The following is an 11,024-nucleotide window of genomic DNA, read 5'->3' as shown; positions in this document are numbered from 1 at the left end:
TGACAGCCCACCTTTCCCAGGGAGTCTGGGTACACAAATGCCTGTAGAAGCAGAGCAGATTGGTGCATTCACCAAACGAGCTTCGCTGATCTGCACTGAGTTCCCCAGAGAACTGGGCCCTACTTATTTTTACATCATTAGATCTCTTCAGGCAGGCCAAGGCCATTTCCAATCTGAAAATGACCTTGGATCACAAGCTGAGGTTTTTAATTTGTTTATACTATTAAACATCTTGAGATATGATTAATAATTCTTCTGCATAGGGAAATAAGTTTATTTCTAACAAAGTTGGTCCTGGGCATGTTTCTACTATTTATATTATTGCAGTAAGTTCATTGCACAAACTAATTTTTCAGCACATTCTAATCTTAACATTGTTTAGTAGTCCCTTAAACTCAGCAATAAGTTGTCTGAAAAACCTCGATAAAGATATGCAAGGCATAAATTGTCTGGAAAACTATAAATGTGTGATGACTTTCATCCTTTCAAAGTAATGAAGTCATGGAAAAAATATTTTTTCTGTATTTTCCAAATTATCAATTACACTAAGGGGGAAAAAAAAAACCTTAATTTTTAAAGCTTAACAAGAAATTGTGGGCTAAGATTCCTTAAGGAATCAAATATACATTTCATTTTTTTGTAAAAGGGTCTATGAAAGCTGTTGTTACTCTTTTAGAAGAGCTCAAGAATAAGTAACAGCCAAGTATTGAGTTGCTCTGTGTATATTATAGTTAAAGACAGTGGTGTGTTGGTAAACAGTTAACAACCAGCTATATAGAAACAGAAATAGCCTTGATTTGTATGTAGCATTTTCCAATTTCTGTCGTGTAAATACTCCCACTGTGGCCAGTTTCAAGCTACCAATTTGACATCATTAAACGTGGAGTTGGGGAGAAATGTACCACACAGATACAAAAGATAGATGTAAATAATCTTAAGAGAGTAGATGTTATAAGGTAGCACTATAATTAGAAAGTGATGTTTTTCAGAAGTTATTTCATTAATATAAATTTTAAATTATAAGTCTATATAATTTGTTAATAATCACTGCATTTAACAACAGGCTGGCAAAATTCCTGAAGCTGCTTTAGCAAAGCACTAATTAGACTGCATTTGCGGTAATGTGCTATCCAATCCAGTACAACAATTAGGAGATGACAGAATTCAATATATGGATGTGATTTTTATATAATGTTGTTATATAATGTTGATGTATATATAACATAATACATAATTTATGTTTCAACATTATCATTATATATATTTCATTATATATAATGTTATATATAAAACTTTATATATAATGTTACGTGTGTGTGTGTGTGTGTGTGTGTGTGTGTGTGGTGTGTATTTTTACATACTCATGACCTTTATATAGGAAAGAGTTCTAAAATCCTCCTTTAAGGAGATGGGTAAACTGCATACACAATTCAATGACAGCCATGCTACTGAATTGTTTTGCAGATAACGGACCTAATTTTCAAAATTTCCTCTTGGTCCAGCCAGATCAGAGAGAACAAAGCAACATATAATTTCTGGATTCCTAACAAAGTCATCTAGCAGGCCTGAAAGAACTCCAATATCATTCCTAATCTGTCTAGTCCGTGTATGAGACACAAGGTAGGAAAGGAAAAAGGGAAAAAAGGGAGACTCCCAAAGGATCCCTTCCACAATTAATTATGCAAATCACAAGTAAATTAGACACTAAAATTTTAAGATTGATTGAAAGGCTGGCTCAAATTGCTTTAACTGTGATTCATAAACCAATCACGCAAATTCATATGTTAGGTTGTATAAAAAAATTAGAAAGATGTAGAATGGAATAAGATTACCTTAATTTAAATGTAAAAGACATGGTTGCTGAAGTATGAGTCTCTTACACTGTAAGCACTAGCCCATCAGATGTTAACAAAATCTGATATGCAACAGTTTTACATATCCCCTTGTGGGAGAAAGATCAACTTGTGATCTGCTTTATAAATCAGCTACAGTGTTAGAGTTAGGCTACTGTAGCTAAATGGCTTTTAGATATGCTTCCTGTTTTAAGCTACCATATTTACAAATGAAAGCTTTTTCAAACCACGGCTTTTAATATAATTTGCATATTTAGTAATACATTGATTAAAATTAAACACGGATTATTGCAATTTATTTCAGAAACAGATGGGATGCATTAAGTGAAAAGCCAGAGCTTTTAAATAGAACAGACTCACTGGCTGACTACTGATGAATGATGAATATAAAAACTTTGTAAATTGGCATAAAGAAAAAAAAAAAAAAGCCCTTTGCGCTGATTTCTTTTCAAGCTTTTCCTGACTAGTGATTCCAGGAAATTAGTAATGAAGTTAATTTAAAATGAATAATGTATATCAAAGGTATGCATCAGCTTAATGAAAGCAGATTTCTCAGAATTCAAAATGCTTCTACAAACTTTCAATCTTCCTTGTCTACAGAGTATGTGTTCGCAGGTTTTCCTAATTATGGATTTGATAGGGTTCACCAGCAGATGGCATTCTTCCATTACATACACTCCTGCTGGACTGCTTTGCTTTTCCAGTTTCATGAACTTCTTCACCAGCTAGTGTAAATTAACCATGAATTCACTCAATGGTACAGATAGCTGGGTTGAAGCATTTGTTTCTGAAATGGCATACTCTTAAAATAGTCTTGGTGGCTCCAAACCTGATTAAATGGTAACAGATATTTCATTTTTACTCTGTTCTCTGTATCCATTGTTTTGTTGAATTTCATTCACAAAAGCCAATTTTAGTAGGAATAATGTTTAAGTGTCTTGTGTTAGCCTCTTGCCAGTTACTTCATCAAAAGAAGAACTAAGATTTTGCCTCCTCCCCTCCTCCCATAGCAGTGTGATATAATTCCATCAGATCACATTACCATGCTAGTTCAATTATGAAAATAATTTTTGCATATAAGTTTTTCATTGTGTGAAGCACAGGCATTTTCCAAGTTAATTTAGCAAAATCCAGTTTACTTTGCTGGCTATCCAACACTTCTTATTAACCTAGGTAATTAATTCTCAGAACGCCATAAAAGAGAATCCATGAAGTAGAGTTCATTATTTAGTTTTGATACATTTTTCTTCCTTGACTTTTTTTTAAGTGGGAAATAAAAAGGGAATTGCATCTACAACATTTAAATAATGTTTCTATTTAAAAATCTTCATTGGACAATGCAGAAATCTTATTAATATATAGGTTCAAATTCAGCAACTTCAACTTGAACTGGATTGCTGAAGGTGAACTTGAAATAAAGTCAGACTAAGACCAAATATTTCCTATTTGACGTAGATGCCAATTATAAACTCTCAGAAAAAACTAAACTGGGCAGTTTATAGCACAAATTGTTCACTCCATAGTGATCTAATGACACACTTTTCAAAGCAAGAAATCAAATAAAAACGATTTTTAAAGTTTCTGATGATTTTATACCTTAAAAACAGGTTTTCTTTTGAAACAAAAAAAAATGATTTTTTAAAATCAAAATCCTGATTGCAGTTACAACATGCTATAGAGGTTTCATTTTGTTATATTTTGTTTTTAAACGTAAAATGTTACCCAAAATTACCTCCAGCTTTTGAAAGTTTGATTAAATACTCAAAAGTACTTAAAAGGTCAGTTCCCAGTTTCACTGCTATGGATTACTCTAACATGAAATGTTTGTCACCTATTGTGAGTTGTGAAAATCCCCCTGTATCCAATGTGTTTTGTTTGGATTGAGATGGCATGCAGTTGATGGCTGTGACCTTCATGGTGGCTTAGATCCCTGGCTGGCACTGATTTTTGATTTAGTGCCGATCTGCTGCGCTTGTCACAGGCTGCAAGGTGCTTTCCATGCACTAATGGAACAGCTCAAGGGCAGAGGGGCCCTGTAAATGTCTATCTCTCACCAACCACGGGCTAAATAGAGAGGTGAGTTTTCTACATGTGAATGACAGACCCTGAGATTACATGCAGAAGGTAATACAAAGTTTTAAAACCTGGACAGACTTGGTGAAAATAATAAGCATTTGCAAAGCACCAACTGTAAGGTTATTCTGCCTGCTAATGAATATGTATCTATACTGTTAAAATGGAATATTTAACACAAATACTGATAATATATCTTCATTTGGTGGCAGAGAACTAACAATCAGTTGATATGTCCTTTGTTTCAACTGCAGTTGTTAATACATTCTGTTATTTAATGATGCCTTCAACAGAAAATTGCATATGTCCAAACTTTTTCCTTCTAACACAAAATGACATGATAATTGTTATAGAAAGAGAGGAATTTAGAGACAAAAATATAACATCTTGGCCTATGCATCATAATGGCTCAGCATCTTGACTACTAAAGGGTATTCCATACATGCAGCAAACAAAAACAAACAGGTAAATTTTGCCTTCTAAAATTACTTGGGCCTAGGTGAGAGTCATTCATGCCAAGAGGCTAGTAAACATATTATTAGTACATCTGTAAAGTGACCAAATCCTATTTATCCTTTAAGACTCAGCTCAAATTCTGTCCCCTCCAGATACAATTCCTGATTCTCCCAAGAAGTAAGCTCTTCCATTGAATTCTACAATATTTGATTTGTGCATTCGTTAGTTATTGCTGTTTTTCTTGTATGAGGGACACGCTTTATCTCATTTCCTGCAATAGACCGTAAGCTCTTTAAGAGCAAGTACTATATCTATTTTATCTTTATAAACATCTCCTTCCCTGGCCCTATGCCTGTTACATTATACATGCTCAACACATGTTTGTTGAATGAATGAATGAGTGATAAATGCATATCTACAACACGGTAGCAGTCTCCAGTTTGATGAAATTTTAAGGTTATGAGTATTTGTGATGATTTTATCATTAACATCAATATCTGGCTGACTTCCTGAATCTCCATTTCAATCACCACATACAGGTGATGATGACCCCTCTCACATTCAGAAGTCTCACTGTAAAGTGAGAATCAGGAATTGGGTCTGGAGGGGAAAGCATTTGAGCTGAGTCTTAAAGAATAAATAGGATTTGGTTGGTTTACAGATGTACTAATAATACGTTTACTAGCCTCTTGGCATGAATGACTCTCACCTAGGCCCGAGTAATTTTAGAAGGCAAAATTTACCTGTGTTTGTTTTTGTTTTGCTGTATGTATGGAATAGGCTTTAGAGTCAAGATGCCGAGGCAATATGATGCATAGACCAAGATGTTGCTGATTTCTCTCTGAATCTGCCTCCCACCAGCAAGACTGCATGCTATAACTTATTCTTATCAAAGACGCCTCTAGAGCCAACCTCACCAAAACAGAACTTCCCTACACATACTACTCAGATCTCTCAGTACAGAATAACTTTAGTGTGCCTCATCTAACCACGTTATAAGTCACAGGATATAAACTTCATCCATGTTTTGAAGTATCTGAAGTCATCCCATGGGAAGTTTCCTTCTCAGTAGAAGGTACATGCAGCTCACTTTTATGGCCCTTTGATTCATACATTAATTCACCAACTCTTTACTCAGTGCCTACTATGTACCCGGCACTAGAAGGTAATTACAATAGAGTGCTGGGTAGTCTCATGAGGAACCAGGCAGTGTGTCAGGACATACTGCAGACAGTGGAGAAACATGGTACCTCTTGGATGAGGAATTTCAGTGATTTAAAACATTATTTTTATATTAAAATAAAGTAAGAAATAGAATGAAAATTTTGCATGCATTTTTAAAATATAGAATTCAAAAATTTCCTACTCTGCAGACTGCTTTTGATTCCCCCTGAGTATGAATGCATTTTCTTCTGCCATTCTAGGTAGGTCAGTTGAAATATTTTGATAAGCTGTCTGAAAGAACACATGCTTTGAAATAAGGAAGTCTTGATTAGAACCTCAGTTATTCTTCATACTCATATCGTTGGGTGAATTATTTAATCACTATGAGTGTGAATGTTCTCATTTATAAAATATGCCTAATACCTACATTTTCAGACAATTGTAAAGATTAAGTTAATACATGTAAAGTATAAAGACAGTACCAAACATAGTAGGTGGTTCTGTAGGAACTCCATCCATCCATCAGATCCTAATGTTGTTATTTCACATCTCTGCCATTTCAACTCATTGCAACGGAATCATTGAACAACTGATAGAATAGGTTAACCATCAAAATTGCATCCTTAGCCAACACAGTGACTCATTCCTGTAATCTCAACACTTAGAGCAGTGGAGGCAAGAGGGTTGCTTGAGGCCAGGAGTTTGAGATCAGCCTAGGCAACATAGTGAGAACTCTGCCTATATATAAAAAATCAAATTTTAAACAAATTGCATTCTTTCACAATAAATTCATATTTTCCATGTAGAACACTCCATTAAGACTTCATGGACATCGTTCAGATGAGCTACATGGTTTTGTCACCCCTTGTAAAACTTTCAAAAGCCTCTGCTTCAAATATCTCACATTCTAAACAGCCTAACTTCCTGTCTACTTTCCTGGCTGAAATCCTTTTACTGCCCAGTGGTAGATAGGTATAATATGGGGTTCTACTCTTAACACTCATCTTTTATCTCTGTATACATATTCCCTTTGGTAAGCATAGCCACCCTAAGGGCTTCAAGCACCAACTCTATGCCAGTAACCCTAAAATCTTTATCTCCAGTCCTGACCTCTGCTTTGTGCTGCAGTCTTCAGGTTCTACCCACCTACAGAATATGCAGTTAAGTGAACTACCATGTACTCAGACTCAACAGTCCCATAATATATTTCAAACTACATTTTCTTCTATCAGAGTAGAAACTTAGAAGGACTCTTTGAGTCTTTTTCCCTTTTAAATCTTGTGTAGTCAATCTATCACCAATTTCTTTCTCTCTTTAATATGTCATTGAAACCTAAACAGTCTTTTCTACTCCCATTGGGAACTTTGCAAAACTACAGAGTCTGAGGCAGCCTCAGGGTTACTGAATCAGAAGACTTGGGGGCTAAAGTTCTCCAGGTGATTCTCATGTACAACTAGACCTTGGAGCCATGATTTCAACTGATTTCATGTCTAGTCTTTCCAATTTCAACGCATACAGTGCATTTAAATAAAAATTATATCATGGTGCATTTTTTTTTGAGGTGGAGTCTCACTCTACTGCCCAGGCTGGAGTGCAGCGGCACGGTGTCAGCTCACTGCAACCTCTGCCTCCTGGGTTCAAGTGATTCTCTCGTCTCAGCCATCCAAGCAGGTGGGATTACAGGCGTGCACCACCACCACTGGCTAATTTTTGTATTTTTAGTAGAGACAGGATTTCACCATGTTGGCCAGGCTAATGGTGTCCTGTTGCCAGGCACATTGAGCTGAATGTCCTTTGCCAATTCCTAAAAGTCTCCATAACCCAGCTCCACCTTACTTTTTCAGACTTAATTTTTAGTCTGACAAGTATAAGTACAGTCTTTTCAATCTTATTCCCATGTCAATTTCTCTGTTCATTTTCACTGAGCTGGTCACCCGCTGCATGATTACAGCTTGAGGTCATGAGGTCCTGGACAGCAGTCATGGCAATGAGAGTAGAATGGACTATTTACATTTGAAAGACATATTAACAAGAAAGAAATTGGTGATACATTCACTATAGGGGATTTAAAAGGGAAAAGAGTTCAAATATTCCTTCTCCATCTACCCACCAACATAAACATCTTCCTTCCTTCCAAGAGGAGCCCCATCTGACCTTCTTACCTAGTGTCCTCTGGCCATACCCTTCCCTCTATATATTTTTCCTTCTCTGCCTACTATTGTGATTTAAGTCAGTACCATGCTGTTTTATACTTCTTCTCCTGTTACAGTTTTATAAATCTTCTCTCCACAGATAACATGTAAATGTCATAAAAAAAGAACTACACGAAACATTTGTTTTCATGTTTCTGCTTTTACAACATCTGAAGGCATATTATAGGTATTCAATACATTATTGCAATTAATTAAAACCCATTGAATTATTACTGCATAGCAGATACATGTATTGACTCATTTCTCACAACTCTATGAGGATTTTAACATAAAGCTCCTTGTTTAGACAAGGAAATAAACATAGAGAGGTGAAATAATTTACCTCGCTATGGTCAAGACTGCCCCAGTTTGAATTTCAGTTCTTCCTCTTGTGAGCTTAACACTGTTTGCAAGAGGAAGCATTGACATTTAGACCTGGGCAGTCTTTCCAAAGCTTATTGTCTTAGCCAACACACCACGGAATCAGAACATGAGCGGCAGAACGGGCTTTAGAGGACATGTAGCTCATCTGCCTAGAACTAAGATATTTTTCTATTCACTAATCATTATGCGTCTGTTTAGTTAAAGGCACCTGTTTTCTACTCACTGTCCTGTATGTCCTTTAGGTCTCTCTGGTTCTCTATTTATAACAATACTACCTAACTTTTTAGATAACTCTTAATTTATGCATATTAGTTGCAGTGATGGGTACCTAAATGATTCTACAACAAAATAGATGCAAGTAAAAACTCCCCCTTAGACCAACTGTCCATTCTGAAGGCTACTAAAGCAAGCCAAGACACATGTTTCATTAGAGAGTTTCCTTTTGAGTATTTCTAGGCCTTTGCTGCCATTTTTTAAAGAAAGGGATTTATTAATTCAACGAGTTTGGGGGTGTGGTGCATGTATGCACACGCTTGTGTGGTGGGGGGCAGAGGGATTAAAAGAATACACTTTTGAAAGTAGAGTGGACATCAAAATTTGTTGATGTCAGGGTAATAAGTGACTTGCTTTTTCTGTTGCCCACTTGTTCTGACACACAGACCTGCTATACCTCAGGGTGTGTGAACTGACTGCAATCAAAGTCTGTGCACGTGTCTGGGCTGGGGGTCTGGTTTTCCTGACAGTCAGCATGATCTGAGGAGCACCAGAAGTCACTAGAGTTAAATGGCACTCCATGTGATGGAATGAGACACTTCTATCAGCTCATGTCAATGGGAAAAAATATGTTCCAACATTCATAGGGGAGTCCAGTATGGTAGTACATGAACCAAGTTTCTTTTCTTGGGCTACACACTGAAAATTTGAGCCCTATTAAAATGCTAAAAGCAAATGAGGTAGAGCGACAGAGTCCATTGCTCTATTTACACTGATATTGGCTTCTACATACTTATTGGAGGTTCTACTAGAACAGGTAATAAGTAGCTCTAGATTTTTCATGCTTTGGAGTTTTGGAATAGGATGCATAATTGAAATCCACAGATAATACAAAAATTTAATTTTAGTCAAGGTATTAAGCCATCCCCTCCTCAATGGAGCTTTTATTATATTAGCTAACAAACAGAATAAGTGACTGGCTTGAATTTCAGCTTTTAGTTTTTTCTATCCACCTCCTAGCATTTTTAGGTAGACGTCATTAAACCACCAGAAAAAAAGTGATCTGCACTCTTGGCTTGTTCACTGTGATCAACTACTGCCTGTATATTTGCAAAAAGGCTGGCTAACACTGAGGCTGAAACAAGAGCACCACTTCCATCCTCACAGAGTTACTTGACCCAGGTACATAGTGACTTACAGGATTAGTACAAACCCCGCATTCCCAAGTAGTATTACAATGCTGCATGAACAGAACTATTTTTAATCAGTAATAACTGTTATCTTTACAAACTAAGTACTGAAGTAAACACAATACAATTACCCTAAACCAACTAGCCAAAAAAAAAAAAAAAAAAAAAAAAAATTAAGACAAAGAACCAGTGCTATTCTGAACCACCTAAGAATCCTGTTTAAAATGAAGAGTCCACCAATCGTTCTCTAGAGAGTCTGACTCAATAGGTTTGGGTCCAAATATATGCATTTTAATAAGTACCCTTTCTTCTCCCTTTATTCATCCTCCTACTCCTCCCCTCTCTCTCATCCCGACCGAACCTCACAACCTCATCCCACCCAGTTATTGAGGTATGGAGGGTCCATGAATCACATGTTGAAAATCAGTGCTGAGGGAATAAAAAAAAGAGTTGGATATCCCTGCAGTTGGTTTCATAGCAAGATATCTTTTTTTTTTTCTGGTTCCACAACCTCCAGATGAATTGAGTCTAAATCAGCCATACTGACTTAAAGACCATGTTAAAGATCTGATACACACTTGCTCTAAAGCAAGAACTGATAAAAGTGTTTGCTTACAGGGAATATAGAGCTTTAAGGTGTAGCCTTGAGGGCTGTTTAAGGACAGTATCAGGCTTATGGATAATGAAATATACAAGATAGTGATACTGTTCAGCCAGAATACTACTCTGCCATGCTCTGATCCAGGCAGAACAAACAGCTGCTGAGGCCAAACCATGACAAGGGCTATTTTTGCCTGTGACATTGGAGAATTTATTCAAGAACAGTTCCCGTTTGTGCCAGGATTTCCACTGTGCAGCTGTAAAGGTTGCTTAGTCCTTGAATCATCTGTTGTTTAAACTTTCCCAAATATCTAAAATAAAGCAACCCATTCTTCCTGGGATTATGGACCCATATGAGAGTTCTGATAGCTGGGAATGAAATAGCTTATCCCTATTTCTTCTGGTCTATCTACTTTGAAGAGCAGTCACACTTAGCAGTAACGGTAAGTTATCTAAATAGCAACTCCTTGCACAGTTACTATGATTTGGGGGAGAAAATAATTTTCCCTAAAGGCCACATAGTTCATAAGGGTCTTTGTGAGGACTACACAATATAAGACCCATGAAAGCATTCTGCATACTGTAAGATGCCATGGAAACACAGGACTTATTAAAGAGCATATAGTAGACAGAAGTCAAATGATAAATATCCAACCAGGAAGGTTACTGTAACACAGAAGTGAATCAACAGACTATCCTCTCCTAGAAATGCTCTGTGTGTCTGGCTTCCCACCCCTAATCTGGAAGTACAAACAGTCTGTGCTATGTGTGCTGGATTTCTGTGGACTGAGGCAGAAAAACCCTGAGCAAAAAGAGAAAATTGTTTTGTATTCATTTCAGCAACAAGAAACCACAATGTCAGAGTGGTCTCAGTGCAGGGACATCTCATCAGACCTTCA

Source organism: Saimiri boliviensis, chromosome 1 (assembly GCF_048565385.1).
Source record: "Saimiri boliviensis isolate mSaiBol1 chromosome 1, mSaiBol1.pri, whole genome shotgun sequence".
NCBI lineage: Eukaryota > Metazoa > Chordata > Mammalia > Primates > Cebidae > Saimiri > Saimiri boliviensis.
This window is presented reverse-complemented; position numbering follows the sequence as displayed.